Source organism: Phasianus colchicus, chromosome 3, assembly GCF_987193195.1.
Source record: "Phasianus colchicus chromosome 3, bPhaCol1.hap1.1, whole genome shotgun sequence".
In the NCBI taxonomy this organism is placed as follows: Eukaryota; Metazoa; Chordata; class Aves; order Galliformes; family Phasianidae; genus Phasianus; species Phasianus colchicus.
The window spans coordinates 1563417-1584094 of record NC_143438.1 but is presented as its reverse complement, the minus strand read 5'-3'; the positions used below and the strand labels follow the sequence as shown (position 1 = coordinate 1584094).

Sequence of the window (20678 nt, the reverse complement as noted above, 5' to 3'; positions counted from 1 at the left end):
AGTATTCAAATCAACTCTCAAAAGTTACGGATATGTTAGAAAAGGCATTGAGTAAAGTTGAAGGAAGATCCATGGAATATAATGGTACCTGTTGAAGAAGAAATTGAATACATAATGTTGTTGAAGCTGCATTTCCCCACAGTGGAAATGATATAAATACAGATAGAATGTTACATTATCATAAATGCTGTGGGAAATATTAACACAGATCTGCTTCTAATAAATAACATTTACATGTCAACAAATGAAATTATCAGGTGAGAGTCAGGAAACAAAAGAACATATCTTTTAAATGTAGCCCATACATTTTTTCATGTGATGATACTATGTGCATTTGAAAAAAAAAAATGAAGGAAGAAATGACTCCTTAAAATTTTAGTGGTGTAAAGATATCTTCTCCAGTTCAAGAAACCCTTGAGTCACAGACTCAGGAAAGCTAGGAATAACATAAAATATTTACTATACTTTAATCTTCTCATACAGGCAGATACTACTTTTTCTAGACAGAGAATGAAAATTTGGCTTTTTTATTTGACTCAGAGCTCCATTCTTATGATTTCATGCCCTTCATACTCTCATGCTCCTATTGCATTGAAAAAAGGAAGAACAAAATAAGCAAGATTTGCAGATATATTTCCAGGACTTTCACCAACACAGAGGCTAGTATTACAAACTGTCTGGAATAAGAGAAACAGTGGTTCAGGTTAACCTCTGAATGTATTCTTATCCCCAGCTAAATACTATACATTCAGCCTTTCAAACTTTGCATATAATAACTATAACAGACTATTTTCTATTGATTTTACACACAAGATTTAGAATATCATTTAGAGTGCAGCCTTTGAATGATAATTTATTGAAAGAAGCATAGGTATTTTTTCTTATTAAGATCAGGTTAAAAAAAATAATCAAGAGGAAAGAGATAAAAAGCATATGTAAGTGAAATAAGACCTTAAATTTACTTCCTAAACTGTTTCTTTACTTGCTCTCCCTCATAAGTTGTGCCTTGGGAAATGAAACTTAACAAGGGTAAATAATAATAATTAAACATCTAAAAATGAACAAAGGTTTGGAGTTAGCCTATCAGGGCCTCTGAAAGTCCAGAAATTTGGTGGTGATAAACAAGAGTGCATAGAGAAATCAAAAAAAGAAAGTCTTGATTACAATGTCACAATCACAAGTGATTCTTTGTATTTATTTTCCACCTATTCTCCCACGAAATGATTTTATAGAAACTATATCATTCCAGTCTATATATGCAGAAACTATTTACCTTTCACTAGCAAAAGTATCTGTATCTCTGGCAAATCATTGTCTATTTATTTACCTAAATTATTAAAACCATTGTGCTGAGATGCTTTGAAATAGCCCAAACAGAGCACCTAGGAACCCTTCAGCATCTGAGGATTCCACAGAAAGTGCCATCAATTCTTTTTTCCTGTTTTAAGGGCAAGATTCCTAGCTTCACTTTTCTGACTTGAAATGGAATAGAATGCATAGAACAGAGCAATGCTTAACTACAGTTATAGCTCATTGTGATCATATTATTTTAAATGAAAGGAAGAAAGATTAAAGATTAATGAAGATAAATGGATCCAGTAAATTACATTACAAGTGAAAAATATGTTTAGTGAAATCTTTCACAGAAAGAATGTATAACTAGGTTAGAGACAATGTTTTGTTCTTATGTTTAAACATAAGAAACATTGTGTACCTATAAAATTAACATCAAAATTAGGATACCATTCCTCTCAAATGTACAAATCTTAATTAGAAATCTTAATAACAAAATATTTTTGGTCAGATACAGGTTTGTAAACATATTGTGCAGATTTTTATTTTATTTTGAGCTCATGAAGCAAATCTCTGTATATTGCATCTACATTCAGATACATAGTATATACTATGACATAATAAAACTTTTGTGATCGTGGTAAAAGAATGTCACCTTTTACACAGGCTTTGTAGTAGCATATGGATAGCTAATTCTTTCTATAAAAGTCAATGACAGACAGTCTTTTGTTTCCTTCTGGTTTCCTTCTAAGACTTTATGCTCAAATAACTTGCCTGCACTTATATTCTTCTAAGAAATCATATTATCAATCAAAACACAGATCAGATATTTCTGAGTGATTTCTCATGTTTCCTGATACTTAGTTATTTTGCAGAAGTGTCCATTGTGATCCAAGTATACTTAAAAAATTATGAGGAACAGGAAGGCCCAAGGTCTTCACAGAATCACAGAATGGCCAGGGTTGGAAGGGACCTCAAGGATCATGAATCTCCAACCCCCCTGCCACATGCAGGGCCACCAACCTCCATGTTTAATACTAGACCAGGCTGCCCAGGGCCCCATCCAATCTGGCCTTGAACACCTCTAGCGACGGGGCATCCACAACCTCTCTGAGCAGCTGTTCCAGCACCTCACCACTCTCTCTGTAAAGAACTTCCCCCGACATCCAACTTAAATCTTCCCTCCTTCAGCTTAAAACCATTTCCCCTTGTCCTGCCATTATCTACCCTTTCCAAGAGTTGATTTCCCTCCTGTTTGTAGGCTCCCTTTAGGTACTGAAAGGCTGCAATGAGGTCACCCCGCAGCCTTCTTTTCTCCAGGCTGAACAAGCCCAGCTCCCTCAGCCTGTCTTCATAGGGGAAGTGCTCCAGTCCCCTGATCATCTTTGTAGCTCTCCTCTGGACCCTCTCCAACAGCTCCCTGTCTTTCCAGTACTGGGTGTTCCAGACCTATACCTTCCACATAGAACATACAGCTATTGGTAAAATATAAAAATAAAAGACTAAATCAATAAGAGAACCTAAAGCTACTTCAGTCAGAGCTCACTTATGGTACTGTAATGTTTAATCATGATTGCACCACCTTAAACTTCAGCAAAACAGGAGTTACTCAGGAGCTGCAGACATACTACAAAAGAATGTGCTTTAAAAGCTGAAAAGTAACTAAAGCCACAGAAAACTCCAATGTCAGAGCAAGACTGATGCATGCAAGATGTTAAATGTGACTCAGTGCAGGCTTAGAGTGCCTCATGTTTTTCACTTATTTTCATAATATACTCTTTAATTCCACTTACATCACAATTAAGATCCCACATACAGAAACAAATAAGGACACACTTCTCTAAGAATGTGCCACTGAATTCTTTACCTCATCAAAATAGATCTGATTACTTAAGAAATGAAAGGAAGCAATAAGCTTAACTTTAAATTTTAAACCAAACTCAGGTAAAATGCTTAATGAACGTCAGCAGGTTCCTGCTCATATAGAGACTGCTATGTAATCCTTAAATTGTCAAATTAATATGAAGCAATTCTGTAAACAGCAAACACACTGTGAAACAGACCAATAATCTAGTCACAGGGAATGTATATTGCAGGTGTGTATTAAAACTCATTCACCATATTTGGAATTTTATCGAGTATTTTAAATATAAATGCAAAATTACAATCACAAAAAATAACGTCACCCTGTGACACACTCATGGTTTTGATTAACAGTGATGTTAAGCTTTTCAAAAGTTTTAGATAGAGTAGTACTTCTTTTCAGTGTATGGGCTATTCAAGTAGTATTTCCCTTGGTGGGGGAACAAAGAACTAAATTTTTCACAGCAGTTTTTATTTGTGTACTTGTGTCACAGAATGTTTGTGAGTTTTAATTAAAAAAAAAAAAAGAAAAAAGATGACTGTCAAAATAAAATATGAGATAATGACATCTGATTACTGAGAAGTAGACAGATACTATATATCAAAAATATGTACCACATTAAAGTTCAAAGATTTTCAAAGCCAGTATACATTCAAAAATAATCATGAACAATTACAACTCAAAGAATGATACAAAACAGAGAGAATACATTATTTGTATCATAAAAGTTATTAATTAAAAATTTTCTAACCCTTTAAAATATGTTTTGTTGAATTAAGTGCACACTTTAGTGGAAACATTATCTACCAAAAGTATGTATCATTCAGCAAAGTCTAACATCCCTGTACCATCAATGAGATCCTTAAGAATAGAGAAGGAAAAAAAAAATAAAAAGAAAAAAAGAACATATCAAACAAAGAAAATCTGTTAGAACAAATTTTCCCATAGTCTGTACTGCATGCATAATATTTTGAAGTTACTAGGACACATTTTATGCCTAAATCCAGCCATATTTCCAGATTGACATCAAATTGATGATACTCATTCTATCAGAATTCAGAGTGTTCTCCAGCTGTGTTACTACTAGCAAAGTTTGCAGACTAAAGGCTCATTATACGGAATAGCAACTATCCCCTTTCTGAATAACTGAAATAATCACCAAAGTGTATTTCAGAAGAAAATTCAAACTCAGAAGAGTCTTTCAGCATAAACAGATGTTCACTGTTGTCTCTCCCAGCATTTGCTCCCACAGCTACCTGCTTCTGTCCCTGTGGAAGGTAGCTGTGGAGGAGTAGCACATCCTTGCTTACCAGATCTAATCCCACTATTCACTTCACTGATTTCCACAATCAAGATAAAATTTCATGCTTTTCAGCTCCCTTATGCTCAATAAAATCAACACTTCAATAGGAGTCTAAATATCTTTTTTTTTTTTTTTTTTTAGTATGTTACAGGCAGCTCTATTAAATCCCATTCGGTTGCAGCTTGGCAGACAGGCTTGTAGATAGCAACAGGAAAGCAAAGACGCACCAAAGATGACTTACACTTCACAAATGCAAAACATTAGCCTAAGGTTTTTTTTGACAAACCTGGAATTCACTGTACTACTTGTCAAGTTAAAACGACTTTATTCGTAGAGTTGAAAACTGAATATGATTTTTGTTAAAGCAGAATGTTTGGATGGCTTTTTACACAACAAAACAAAACACCAGACATGTATTTTCAGAATTTTTCAAGAGTACTGGCTGAAAGAATCATGTCAGCCTGCATCCACCAAGCTGTATTAAGTTAAACAGTATGCTGGTGTATACAATACACAAGTTATAAACAATGTTATATTTAATTCCTGTTCTCTGCTTACACAAAGTTCACACATACTGTAATAATGGGAATGTACTTACCAGAAGAAAATATAGCAAAAAAAAAAACAAAAAAATAAAAAAACTTGAATTGAAATCTATAAAAAGTGAATATAATCAGATGATAGCAAAATCTATTTGACAATCAAACAAAGCACATTTTAATCCTGATTTGTAACTGCTTTTTGCCTGGATGACTATGTTTAGTCATAAGCCAGTTTCCCTCAAAAATTAGGAATTTATATTAATGCAGTGCAAAGACAATGCAGTTAAAAAATATTTCTCCATTAATTTTAGTTTAGTATTACACTAAAAACAGACTGAATGAAAGAATTAATAATATGTAATTATTTAACTATCGTAACTAGTAAATATATAACTAGTAATTGGTACATGTTAGGGAATGACCTGCTGGAGAGGAGATCTGCAGAGAAAGACATGGGTGTTAAGGTGAACAACGGATTGACCTTGAGCCAGGAGTGAGCTCATAGTCAATGCTATCTTGGGATGTATTAAAGAGTGTGTCCAGCAGGTTGAGGGAAGTGATGCTTTTCATCTATTCTGCCCTGCTGAAGCCGCATCTAAAATACCTTGCCAAGTTCTGGGCTCCTCAGTTCAAAAAAAGATACAGATCTCCTAGAAGGAGTCCAGCAGAGAGCAACAAAGGTGGTAACAGGCCTGGAGTACTTCCCATATAAAGAAAGAGTGAATAACCTGGATCTGTTCATCCTGGGGAAAAGAAGACTGAGGGGGGATCTGGTAATTTTGTAGATATCTAGTTCTAGAAGTAGAAGGGAGAGGCGAATGGACGAAGCCAAGCTCTTCTTGGTGGTGCATAGTAATAGAACAAGGAGCAATAGCCTAAAACTTGGACATAGAAAGTTCCATATAAACACGCAGAATAACTTCTTGATAAGGGTGATGAAGCACTAGAACAGGTTGCCCAGAGAGGTTGTAGACTTTCCTATGGAGATATTCAAGACCCATCTGAACACCAACCTGCATGACCTATTGCAGGGTATCTGCTTTGGGAGGGGGGTTGATAATCAGTAATCTCTTGAGGTCCCTTCCAAACCCTGCAACTGTGGAATTCTGTAATATGGTACTCAAGTCTTCAGAATGCCTAATAACCACAGATAATATATAACTTTAAATCTGGCTGTCTGCTTAGTAACAGTGATGTAATTTGGATGAACAGAGCCAGTTCTCTTAAAAGAAAAGTGAATTTACAAAATGGAAGAGGAAACTGAGGTTTCTTATACACCACAGGAATATATTTCTCCATACAGATACACACGTACATTGAAGGTATTTTTGTTACCAATATTTTTTTAAACAACAACAAACTTGACAACCACTAAATAAAGCTAGCCAGGGCCAGATCCAGTTGCCTTGAACACCTCCAGAGATTGGGGATCCACAACTTCTCTGGCCAGCTTGTTTCAGTGCCTCTTCACCTACTGATTAAAAAATTGAAATCGAACCTATATCTCCTCTCTCTTAGTTTAAAATCATTCCCCTTTGTCCCATCACTATTAAACCACATAAGACGACAGTCTTGCTCCTATTTGTAAGCTCCCTTTAAGTTTGAGAAGGATGCACTGAGTCTCTCTTCAGCCTCCAAGGTAAACAAGCTCAACTCCCTCAATCCTTCTCAAAGGAGAGGTTCTCCAGCCCTTTGATCATCTTTGTGGCCCTCCTCTGACCCAATAAAATAGCTCTGCACTTTTCCTGTGCTAGGGGACACAGGACTGGGTGCTGTACTCCACATAGGGTCTTACTAGTGCAGAGCAGAAGAGGAGAATCACCTCCCTCTCCGGGCTGTCTACGACTGTTTTGATGCAGCACAGGGTGCAGATGGAATCCACATTATCTGATTTTTTTTTTTTTCCATCTTTTACAGTGTCTACACCTTCTGCAAATATTTGTCTTGAACTATATTTCTCAACATTCCAACAGGAAGCAAAAGCTTGAAGTTTAAGGGACTGTAAAATATGCAATTACAAGAACACTCAATGTGCAATCACACCAGATTGCATAGCTCCCAAATTATTTACTAAGAAATGAGGTAATAGAAACTGAAACGTGTATTAGGCCATGACCAACACTAGGATATGTACTTTCCCTTTCAAATTTTATACAGAATCTTCTAGTGAGCTTATAAAAATAGATACTAAAAACCATTGACAGTAAAAATCACAAAACTGAAGAGCTGGCCTTTTAGTGTTTATTCTTCTCAAAGGCTTAAAAGATTCTCTGTATGAAAACTACTTTCTCACACTCATCACAGTATAAGTCCCTATGTTACCACATTTATCCTTGAATAACAAGGTAATGAACACAAGAGTGTATGTAACTTCTTCTGCTGTCAGTAAGTACTGCTCCCAGTCTACTATGAGCATATTTAAAATCACTTATCTCCAACCTGGAGCTGATGCAGGAGTGTATTTAGTAGTCAATATTCTACTTAAATTTTACTGAGCACATCCTTTGAAGAAGTGGAACCTTGTTCCGCTGCCTAATTGAAGTACTCTAAGAAAGTTCTGTTCCCCACATTTCACTTTAGCTCTGTGCTTACAAACTGCCTACAGAACTCCCTCTTATAATACGACAGGGCAAGAAGAAAATGGCAAATTAAACTAAGAGATTACAGATCTTATATTAAGCAGTGCTAAACTCCCACAAGCCTTTACACACAGCCGAAGGTATAAAAGTAAAATTAAAATTGAATCAGTTAGAACTCTGATAACTCTATACTTTCAAATATACCATGGCTATAACTACTTAAAATAGGCTTTATCCAAGACCACCAAAGATGAAGCATTACAGTAAAATATCAGTACAGAACAAAATTATACACTTTGATGTCTCCCTGGTGTGTTACAGGACCTGCACTCTGCAGGTTTCTTGTAGTTTGCACTGAACATTTGTAATTTTCTTGGGTGTTGCTGTAGATCTCTTTGAATCAGTATTCTGGTCTTCCTTCCAGATATCTGGTAAAACTGATTGTCCCTAAAATTGATCACATCACAGGAGAACAATATACCTGTAATGAAACTTCAGAACAATCTCAACAGATTGTGATTTGAGGAGTAAATATGAGGGAAGTGACAGATGGATTCTGAATTTATGTCTGTTTGAAGAAGACCTGCCCAAACTGGAAGGTCTGCCTTAGAATATACAGATTGAATCTTGGAGTACTGCTTTATGTTTTTGTTCAAAACCTTTTCCCCCATGTCTGTTAAGAAAGCTAATCATTACTCATGGCATTTTTTTCAAAGGGCTGAACAGAATTTTCCTGTTCTCATTTGTGCAAGTTGGAGATGTTGCAGCTCAGATCACCAACTAAGAATGCAGGAATTCTGCCACTGGATCCAATTTCACTAGAGTTCCAAGGTAGATAAGATTGGAGAAATAGAAAGATTTTGGTCCAGCTTCTTTGTTCAAGGTACTGTTCCTTATACACAGCATATAAACAGTGTATTTTTAGAAAGCACTTATTGGAAATATTATTCTGAACAACATAAAAATAGAGTCGATAATTTGAGTCAGAGAGGCACTGCTTCTAATGTATATTGAATGATTATACTCCAGTTGTGATTAGTGGCTCCTATTAGGAGAATATCAGTTTCTGCACAGAGTCAATACTAACAATCCTAATCTGCTCAGGGAATTATACTCCTAAAAGAATATTTTACTCACAGGTGCATTTACCTCTGCTAACTTCTAGGTGCACAGTTTTGATCTGCTAAGTTTTCACATTTCTTACCACTAGAATGATTCCATATATCTGAACATCGATTTACAAATAATTGGAGGTCCTTTGAGATGAAAGATTATTGATTAATATAAGTAATATGTAAATACTTTAAATCCTTCACACCTTCTGATCTCTGTGTGCTTGTATTTCTGCATACTGAGCCCAGCCATTTCAATAACACTTAGTCCCACTTATGATTCTGCTGAAAAAAATGTGAATGCTAGTGAATATTATAGAGCCATTATAACCAGTTTTGATCACGTTTCATCTTGAGTTTCAAGGAAGAGAACTATTCCACCGAAAAAAAGAAAACAAAACAAACAAAAAAAGCATGCTTAAAGATTACCTCCAGGCACTATGAGGTCAGGACATCTGTAATATCTACATAAATTCATCTTCTTCCATCATGTCTAATTTAATTCTAGGCAGAAAAGAAGATACCTACTTTGCTCTTACACTCTTGTGAAAATGATTTTTATGATTTCTTCTTATTATTATTTAGACATTTCCTCTCAAAGATCATGTATCAAAGGCAGATAAAAAAAAAAATCTTGAGCTTAATCAAAAACAAGCAGAATTATACTTCAATCCACACACAAAACTGAGTTTTTTGGAGACACTAGCAGAATACTGTCACAGTTCATGCATGCACAAGAAGAAGTGAGGAAAGAATTATTGTATATAATTTCATGCATAACAGGCAAGATACAGTAATTATCTTTGGCCAAAGAATACATCTTGTTCTGTGCATAACTTTTATCTTTTACATATTCATTAAGCTATTTGTATTAATATGTTGTTTTAAAATGAGTCTAGTCTAATTTTGCTGATTAAAAAAAAAATGATTACTAGCTCTCATTATTCTCTAAAATCCCTGGTTAATTACTTGTTATTTAGACTAAAAGTGCAATCGCTAATGTGATTATTGTGCTAATAGCCAGCACTCTTGCTTCTGCTTTTGGGGATAAATCTGTTTATGTACTTAGCTATAACTATAATCCAAATGTCCTTTCAAATTATTGCTTAGTCTTGATCCATAGTTAAATGTTTTCAAGAAAAAAATATTATGCTGATGTGGCCTCAAAGTAAACCTGTCAGTCTCTTCAATCTATATGCAGTTTTATAGTCTACATGTAGACAACTTCCCAGAACAGATTCCAGAGAGGAAAATGTTAAGAAGTGAAGTTTTTTCCCAGAAACAATGTACGTTGTATTTTAGTGAAACAATTACCAGCAATTTCTAAGTTTAGTTCAGCTCTATTTTATGTCTGCTCATGCAATCTCTGAAACAGTTCTATTTCAGAGAAAGCTGCTAAGGGGAATTACCCACTGCCATAATTCTGAAAGCAGATTGTGAATTTAGGAAAGGAGATGCACAAAATCTTCCATTCAGCGGCTCTCACCATTACCTGTTATCAGGTTCCTTATGCTCTTTTGGAAAATTAAATAAAATCACATTTGGATAAACAGAGGATTTTGAAGGATCAGCTACACTGTCCCTTGTCTCCTTTAGATGGTTTAGCCTGATTTTTTTTCTTTAGATCTGTTTTACATAACTTAAAACAGTAAGTGAATAGTAAAATTCCATCGCTATTCACAGGTTTCACAGAGTAAATTTGATACAGTTTTTTTTTCCTTTGTCTCCTTACCTTTTATGAAGTTGTTGCTTTTTTGTCATGCAAGAATTACCAAAGAATAGTGAAAATTTTCCTTCACTGATGAAACTGAATATTTTTGCAACTTACCTAACTGGAGAAACTTGGCCAAGATGAGCACTAAATGCACTAACTTTCATACTTGCATCTCAAACAGATAATGTAATACAGTAACATTTCTGCTGTTGGACATTTGGCTAGGTTCACCAATGCTTATCTAAAAAAATATACGTAGTATTAAAAACATCACTAACAATTTTCCCTGTAAAGGAAGAGTCTGATGTTAAGCTCTCAAATACAGATTTAGACATGCTGATTGTATTATAGGATTTTTTAAGAAGTGGAATAATCAAGTGGGCACTTAAGGATTACTGCCCAACTATTCCAAATATTAGATTTGCACGCTGATTCAGCTAATAATCTTAGCTATGACTATAATGACCCTATTTTTCTTTGAAGCAACCCTTTTAAACAGTGGTACCCTGCCCTTCAAAAATAATCAAGAATATTTTGGAGCCATAAATAATTTGTCTCAGATGGATATCTGAGAGCAGTGAAACTGTTTGTTTAATTAGAAAACAAACAAAAAGCCTGTGAATGGAATTTCAGGACTGCCTGATTAATGTAAAAGTGATGTTAATAGGAATAAATGTGCTTGTAACATAGCAACTCAGGCTAATTCACTCAAAATCTTTCTGCTGACAGCTCTCTTCAGTTCTGGGTACAAGCTTAGGTTTTCAAGCTGAGAACTAAATTTTTCTAAAATTGACATTTTCCTACATATCAAACCTTAACCGTGTTCAACTGTTTGCTTCATTGTTTAGCTTCTCATGAACTGTCCAGTGTTCCTTATCCTTTGTCTATCTTTAAAAATATTAGGACTGCTCCAAAAGCAATACCTTTTTTTACTTTTTTTATTCTGTTGGCTTAAGATATCAGAGGCAGATGCTGGTGATATGGTAGTAGAGGCTGAACCTTGCCACCAATATTCTGTTCAACATTTTTTCCATGCAACAGATCACAGCGGAGGGGCAGTGTTCCAAAATGGAGCCTGACATGGAAGTATGTGTGAAGCAAAGATGTGTAATTGAATTCCTTCATGCAAATAAAATGGCACCCACTGACACTGATAGATGCTTGCTGTACATTTATGGAAATTGCAAAGTGAATACTGACACAATGTGGGGTGAGTGGTGAAACACAGTGAAACAGTGGTTCAGCTCTGCTGGTGCAAAATTTTATGAGCATAATATGTAGGCTCTTGTTCATTGCTGGGGAAAACATAGAGCTAATGATGGTGACTATGTTGAAAAATAGTGTGTTATAGCTGAGAATTTGATTTATCAAATAGTGTTACTGAGCTCTTTGTATCTGTTGTAGTTTCCATGAACATAAGGCATTACTCTTGGAGTGCCCTACATATGTTATAATAAATCAGTCCTTGACATATGAAATGACAGACATCTCTGAATTGCTCTGAAAACCACATCTGAGTCAAAGCTATGAAAATATGATTTGATCGTAAAGCCACTGCAGATTTTTTCTATCTATAGTGAGTTTTCCAGATTTCTTTAATGTGTAAAGATTCAGAGTTAAAGGGAATTTAATTAGCATCAATTTCATTCCCTAAAATTAGATAAAATATCATTTTACTGTAATGTGTAAAACAGACTGCAGTCTTAATGTTACTAATAAAATGGTTTGTAATGGATGCAGTGTCAGTTGACCCTGTGAACTCAAAATACCTGTATGACATCTATGAGCTGTAAGAAAACATTACTTGGAATAAATGGCATATAAATCCCTGCAAAGCCTTAACAAAAAGTCAGTCTCTGAAAACACAAAAAATAGACTTAGTAGGTTTTATATTGTTGGTAATAACAGGTATATTTTTAATAAAATGAGATCTAGAAACTGGTCTTTCTTAAGATCTTATCACAGTTACTCGCTCTCAAGTGTGATTAACCTGTAGTGCACATCCAGAAGACCTGCATGGAAAAGTCATGGTTCCATCTGTGGCAACAGGTCAGGAATACATCATAGTAGGCAGTACTCTTTTACTAGAACATGCAAATGCTTTTTGTCATGCTGTGCCTTAAAAACCATTGAAAATGACTAGAAAAACAAAGTTATGTTTCTAAACTATTGTTTGTGGAATAGTTCGAAAGTAACAACAGGATGCATAAAACATTGGTCTAATCAATGAACCGGAATGAAAACTAGATTCAAATACCCAACTGAGACACTTAGACACCTAAAATACCATGGATAAGGGGTAGAGACTGCATATTATCCATTAGCTATAGTTCAAGCTGGCAGTGATGGGAAAAGCTAGAGGGCTATCAAAAGGGACTTCAGGGGGCTTGGGGGTAGGTAGTTGATGGAGTGGTGGTACAGGTGGTATTCTCATCTATACCTTCAGTGGCAGAGAAGGATACTGATAAAACTAGAAAAGCACATCTGATAAGTACATGACTGAGGGGCTAGTACCACTGCATGGTTTTGGGTTTTTTTTTTGTGGGGCATGGGGTAGTTTACTTAGCATCTGTCCTTACAGTTGTAGATGGGTCTCATCCATCTCAAAGAGGAAAATGGATTCTTGCCCAGGAGTTAGCAGGATTTCTTGGGGAGCTTTAAACTAGGTATGAAGGGGAATGGGGATAAAATGAATCTTGTTTGAGATAGGACTGGGCTAACAATGCCAGGGTGAGGCCAGTATCTTGGCTGAAATTCTTCTACACCAATGCACACAGCCTTTTTAATGCTGCCTTTATGTCTGTCTTTAATAGTCAGACCAGTTATCCTTGGGGTACTTAGCCTCCTGACCTGGAAGCCTGGAATGGGGAGCAGAGTAAACCTTCCATGACTTCGGTGGAAACAGCTAAAGGCCTGCTAGTGCACCTGGACTGTCAAAAGTCCATGGTGAAGGGACAGAAGGGATGCACCTGAGGGAGCTGATGGCAGTGACTGTCAAGCTGCTTTCCACCATTTATCAGTAGTCCTGGTCAATTATTGAGGTACCAGATGACAGGAAACTAGCTAATGTGATGGCCATCAATAATAAAGGTCATAAGGAGGATCTGGAGAACTACAGGCCTATCTGCCTGACTTGGTGCCAAGAAAGGTTATGGAATAGATCATCTCTAATGTGATCAAATAACATGTGCCAGACAATCAGGGTATTGGGCCAGTCAACATGGGTTCATGAAATGCAGGTTCTGCATGATCAACTTCATCCATCAGACAAGTCATCTGGTCATAGAAAGAGATGAGGAAAAGATTGTTGATGTGGTCCACCTAGATGTTGGCACCATCTCCCACAGAATTATCCTGGAGAAGCTGGCAACTCATTGCTTCAACAGGCATACTAATTGTTGGGTAAAAAAACTGGCTGGATTGCTGGACTCAGAAAGTGGTGGTAAATGGAGTTAAATCCAGCTGGCAACCAGTCATAAGTGGTGCTGCTTATTGGTCCATACTGGGAGCCATCCCATTTAATATCTGTATTGATGATTTGGATGAGAGAATTGAGTGCAACCTCATTAAGTTTGCAGATGACACCAAGCTGGAGAGGACAGGTCAATCTGCATGAGGGTAGGAAAAAGGCCCTACAGAGGAACCTTGAAAGGCTGGGTTGATGGGATGAAGTTCAACAAGACCAAGAGTCATGTCCTACACTTTGGTACAACAATACCATACAACACTATAGGCTTGGAGCAGAGAGACTTGAAAACACATTGGAGGAAAGGGTTCTGGGGGAGCTGGTTGATGCTCATCTTAATATGAGCCAGCAATATGCCCGGTAGAATAAAGGCCAATGGCATCCTGGCTTGTATCAAAAATAGGGTATCCAACAAGACCAGGGAGCTGACTGTCCTTCTGCACTCAGTGCTAAGGAAGTCACAACTTGATTACTGTGTTTAGTTTTGGACCCATCACTATAAAACAGACATTGAGACCCTGAATCATGTTCAGAGAAGGGACAACAAAACTGGTGAAGGACTTGGAGCACATGTCTTATGAGGAGCATCTGAGGGAGATGGGACTGTTTAGTCTGGAGATGGGGCTCAAGGGAGACAGTATTGCTCTCTACAACTATCTGAAAGGAGGGTGTAGCTAGACAAGATGGGTATTCTCTTCTTTTCCTAGATAACTAGCAACAGGAAAAGAGGTTTTAAATTGTGCCAGGGAAGGTTCAGTTTGGATATTAGGAAGATTTTCTTCTCAGAAGGACTAGTGTGGCATTGGAACAGGCTTCGTAGGTAAGTACTGCGGTCACTGTCCCTGGAGGTTCTTAAGGAAAGGGTAGATGTAGTAATTAGAGATAATGTTTTTTGTGGGCAACATTGGTGGTAGGTGGACCTTTGGACTAGGTGATCTTAATAGTCTTTTAGAACCTCAGTGATTCTATGATCAGACTGGCACAAAGCTGCTGGTTGATTTGTCTCGTATTTTATCTGCAAAATACCAAAAAACTGTAGTCATAGATGAAATTGTGTGATATTCTGCACACTGGAATTGCAATCCACCTGCAAAATTTTGTTGCAAAGGGTGTGTTGTGTACCCAGCAGGTAGCTCAGCACCGCATATCTATTTACTCTCACCCTCCAAGGTAGATGAGAGAGAATTGGAAATGTGACAGAGAGCTTGTGAGTTGACATTAAAACTGTTTACTGAAATATAAAAGGAAAGCAGAAAAAAAAATGTGAGAATGTACATATCTTCACAATGTAACTTCTTCCCACTGAATGACACCCAGCTCACAATACAACTGGCATCTAACTGATACTCTGATTCAGTGCAACAACTCATTCATCTCTCTCTGACTGACATCCAATCAATCCCCAGGTAGCAGCTCATACCTAGCCAGCTCCTCGCAACTTTATTGCTTTCTGTATGATGTCACATGGTATGAAATAAGTCGTTATTAATCCAGACCAGATGTCCTGGCTCTGCCACATCCCCTGTTGCCATGCTATAATGGCAGTAAGTCTTCACTGTGGCCCTGCCCTGCCTGCACTCCCATCACTCAGTAACAAGCACAACATTGGTGTGCTATCAACACTGACTTAGTTAAAACCAATGTAGCGTAAAATCAAATAAATGGAAATTCCTCATTCCGTAAAAAGAATAAATATACCATAAAAGAAGGGGCTGATTTTCTACCTCTTGTTCACTTATCAATGGTGTTAAATGAGGGAAAACATTCCCACCTGTCACAAAAGCATGTCTAACTAGTAGTTAGGTTAGAATGTTTCCACTCAGGAGTCACTTCTTGAAGCTATTATAAATAAATTACTTTTCTTTTTTCTTTCTATTGTCCTTAAAAGTGTACAGCATGCTATCTTACAAACACAGGTATTTGAAGATTGTTTTTTTTCTCCAAGAGGAGAAGAAAAATGCTGTTTCATTGACTCTTCCATGAGAAGAGAAACTTTGTCTATGTAGTATGATGATTAGGGCCTGCAGACTAAGAGCCATAGTAAAGCCCACTAAAATGATAATTCATTCAACAGTCAGGGGAAAAAAAAAAAAAAGTGATATCACTGTAAGTGATCTTTTAGGATAATTCAATCTTCCACTTTTGCTAAAATGGTTAGTTTTAGAGATGTTAACCATGTTGCTTTCAAACCCTACAAACGTAATGGTTAGCACTTCTTACAAGACTTAAACAGAATCAGACAATTCTTTATTACACACTCATTTTCAGGAAACAATACTTATGAATACATTTATATGGCTATATATATGTGCTGTTAGTTGCATTCATACGATAGTCAACAGATGCTGAAAGACAATAGTTCTCATAGATTTGATGCTTTATACACTGCCTTTTCCCTTTTTCTTTACTTTCTCCCAGCTTGTCCTAAATAAATGTTCTGTCAGTAGAAAGGCAACAGATAATTAAATAATCCCTTCTGGTTCTCCTGGTTGCTGGATCTCACAGAAAGCTGCATAGCCAGTAACGGTAGCTTCTTGAATCTCCACAACAGAAAAGAGATGTCTTCTATTAGTTATGCCACTGGTCATATATGATGGTAGACTTAAGTAAACGACATATTTTAGGCTCTGACTTGAATGATGCATAGTTTTCTTCAAGAATTGGGTTTGGTGATGTTTTAGAGAGCTGTCACTTGCAAGAACATCAAAAGTGTCTGAGCTACATTTTATTCTCCACAAGAATTTCTTGTCAATATTAATTTACTCGAAAAAGCAATTATCCAATTATCTTCACATTTAAATTACCTAAATGTCCAGGTTATGATTGAATTCATCAGTTACTGAAATTGCACCTGCAAATCCTATATCACAAATATAGTTGTTAAATATTCATGCTGATTTTCTGTAATGGATATTAAACAATTTAATTGCATTATTAATAATTCCTAGCATATTTAAGCAGTTTTGTAAAAATATTCATTGCTGGAGGTATTTTTCTTTGTGAAGGAAAGGAGAGCAACCAAGGAAAACAGTATTAGTTTTTCCTTTTCCTTCTGTGGTCAGCGCCAAAGGTTGGCTACTACAGTTCCATAGTCAATGTGAACAACAATCAGAAATCAACTTACATGGGAAATTAGTGGTGACTTTTAATGTTCTCAGAATGGATGTTCTACTCTTTTTTACCAAAGTCTGAGTACTCCACTTTGGCAAGAAGTATCTGCAGTTTAAAATCATTGCCATTGCTCTCATACTGGGAGAACTCAGGTCAAGAAGAGAAAATGGACTGAAAGAAAAAAAAGCACTGCTGTAAAGATAAATTAGCAGAGATAAAAACTTCTTCAAAGTATACAACTCACTGAATTGGTTTTGTTCTTCAAAACTCACCCAATTGTTCCTGAAAGTGACTTATCAAAATGTCTGTATGATCTGCATGTACTTACAGAGAGCTAGATAAGCTGCATGGGAATTACATTTTCCAGAGTTCAAATTTAAAAATACGAACAAAAAGTATTATTGACAAATCTAATATCACAACTGAAATACTAATATAAAAATATGCTAGTTACAGAGAGACAATCTCCCAGTTGTCTTCCTTTCCTTTCCTCCTTCTGGTGGCCACCTCACAGAAACAACTGTCAAACAACAAAAGAAAAATAAAGAGAGCACTACTGTAAAGGATTTGACAATTTATCCACTGTTGGACATTCTTGATATTTTTCAAAAGCCTTCCATTATACTGCAGTGATCATATCTGGTATTGAACTGCTACAGGGGTTGACACTGATGGCCTATTTAATTACACAGTGGTCTGCCACATCTTGAAATGTCTACTTTGTAAAAACAGATGGACATTTAAAGCTTATTTTTTCTCCTATTCTCAATGTTTCAAGATGAATTGGCTGCCTCCTACAGGTCTTCACTGTACAAATCACATATCACTGAAAGACCAGATTAGACCCAGCTCTTAGCTGATTGCTTGCTTCATTTCTATAAAGGAAATGGGAATGGGATTGTGGATTGGTTGTTGCAATTGTACAAGCTCCAATGTCATAATAATTAGCAAAAATACTTCATCTCTGTCATTCTGAAGCCTTTAGAGATTACAGAGAATCAACAGCTCAAGGAAAACTAGTCTGTACTCAGGCTGGTTATCAAATGTATTTAAAAACATGCTTGCATAATCTCATTCTCCATCATGCTCACTGTTGTTTTACTTCAGATCTTTTGGGTTCTTTCACTTCCCTCTCTACCTTCATATCTCCACCTCCTTATAAAACAATATCTCCATCTGCTTATAAAATGAAGCTTTCCTCAGGTGAATAAAAAGAATTATTTGAAGATTTTATTCACCTGATTCATTGTTCCCAAACTAAGAGAATGGTTAATGAGAGATGCGATACTGGGAGTCTGGTAACAAAACATTTTACAAGATGAGATTATTTAACAAATGTTAAATTACAGATTTTCACTTGTAGTCTTCTCCAGGAGATGGGATATTTCTTAATTGTATAAATAGAGAAGTATTGTTGAACCTGATCAAATTGTCCAAAGGACTTGAGCTATCATACATAAGAGAAACAGCAAGAAAAATCTGTACTGCTTAAAGACAGTGAAAATTCATCCATATTAGTAACTTCAAGCATTTCTCAAGAACATTTCTTGGTACTGTAATGCTATTATCTAGGCCATTTCAGACTGCACTTGAAACAAGTCCTAACACACTTGACAGCAACTCAAAAGATGTTTAACCTCAGATGGCACCAGTGCCAGTTGTTTTTCACATAAGTAAAGGTATGCCCTTAAAAAGAACTTTATTCTTTTGATTGCTTATGGAATCCTGTTTTAAGCAAGCTGGTGTCTGTGCATTTCTTCTAATTGTCATAAACTACAGCAATTCTGTAAAATAGAGAACACAGCAGTCTAAAATATTTATTTGATCATTCTAAAATTTTTTTAAAAAATTGTCACATAAACTTCTAACCATTACATTTTTAAGAAAGTAATTGACACATGGCATATCTGTAGACATGCCTACTCTAAGTCTAAAAATGTATGTTCACGGCATGCAACATGTTATGAATACTGCTTCTTTGATTAAGCTTGTAAATTCATATGGCAAGGTATTATGCCATAGCAATGGTTGCAATGGCTGTGGACCAGTTCAGTACCTCTGGAACATCAATCTCTGCAGAAATCTCCACCACTTGTTTTTTAAACAAATTGTCTTAGAGAAAATAAATGAGTTAGATGGAGGTTTCAGCTAATGTAGATAGGGCTTTAATTGCCCTTGATGGTTTTTTTTGCCTATAATTTGTGATAAGTGGGTACTGAATGTATCACAGCTTTTGTAATCCTAAATAACTTGCGACAGTAGATAGAATAAAGTCCTGCTGGTGGGAAAATGCATCTTTTTTATTTGCATTGAACCACCTACCTACTACATTAGGACTGATATGATGAGAAGCAGAAAGTTTTAATCAATTAATTTGATCTGCTACAATATGGTCATAAAGTTGATAGATGAATGAAAGGCAGTGGATGTAATTTTTCTGAATTTCAGGAAGGCTTTTAATATCACTTCTCACAGCATAATTCTGGGTGAATTGTTCAGCTGTCAGATAAACCAGGATCATGATTTACATATGACTTCCATATTGTATCAATTATCCCATTACATCTTGGTCTTAGAATATCCTCACCCTTTAAAATTTATGCAATTAGCTTATTTGTCTGGATTCTCAGTTTATATTCTTGTGTTAACTCTCACAAGATTTGTTTGTTTGTTTGTTTGTTTAATTTTTATCATACTCTGTGAAGAAACCTGGAAATGAATGTTTGGGTTCTTTGGTTCCTCTTGATTTAGAAGTCTATACCATATTGAGAAGTAGAATGTGGCTTATTATTTCACACTTCTGCCTAATTTTCAGATTTTGTCTTCTGCCAAATGTTTCCTGATTTAGCTGAAACCTTTTATCGAATAAGGAAATTACTTCAGCCTTGCTATGCTAATACTTATAGCAGATCTTCCATCTATTTTCACATTACATAAAATGAACTAGTTCTTTGTTATAAAAATTTTTAATTTAGTTCTTGCACTATAATGAAAGGAAAGCCTGTGGATGTTATTTACCTAGACTTCAGTAAAGCCTTTCACACTGTCTCCTACGGTATTCTCCAAGAAAAGACAGCAGCTTATGTCTTGGGCAAGTTTATTTTCTTCTGGGTGAAAACCTGGCTGGATGGCTGGCCGCAGTGAGTGGTGGAGAATGGAGCTGAATCCAGTTATGACTGGTCATTAGTGGTGTTCCTTATGGGTGAGTATTAGGGCACGCCCTGTTTAATATCTCTATTGATGATCTGTACAAGAGGAGTGAGTGCACCATCAGTAACACTGCAGATGACACAAAGTCAGAATGAAATGTTGATCTGCCTGAGGGTAGGAAGACCCAACAGTGGGATCTGGATAGGCTGATTTGACGTAGGAAGAATATATTTCACTGTGAAGAAGCCCTTAGTAAACAACTCGTGATCACGCAAATTAAAGGAGCAGCATGTCTGCTAGTCACAAGACGTCTTGGTTGTTTATATCCAGTATTAAAAATGTATCAAATATAAAAAGCAATGAATTGCTTAGGTCTGTATGAGAGGGTTGAAGCTGTAAATAATACAAAATAACTTTTTTTTTGGCATAAATTCAAAAATGAGCTGACAAAATTCTCTATCTTTCTGTTTCATAAATAACTTACTGGAAGGGGAATTTAAGACACGAAATGGTAATTACTGGGATTACCATCATTCTGGAACAT

The 20678-nt window shown here is 36.1% G+C and overlaps 1 protein-coding gene across 2 annotated transcripts in view; it reads right to left on the bottom strand.

The window, feature by feature from the left end:
- Positions 1-20678, bottom strand: part of CNTNAP2 (contactin associated protein 2) — a 758846-nt gene that overhangs the window by 192632 nt on the left and 545536 nt on the right. The window lies entirely within an intron of this gene.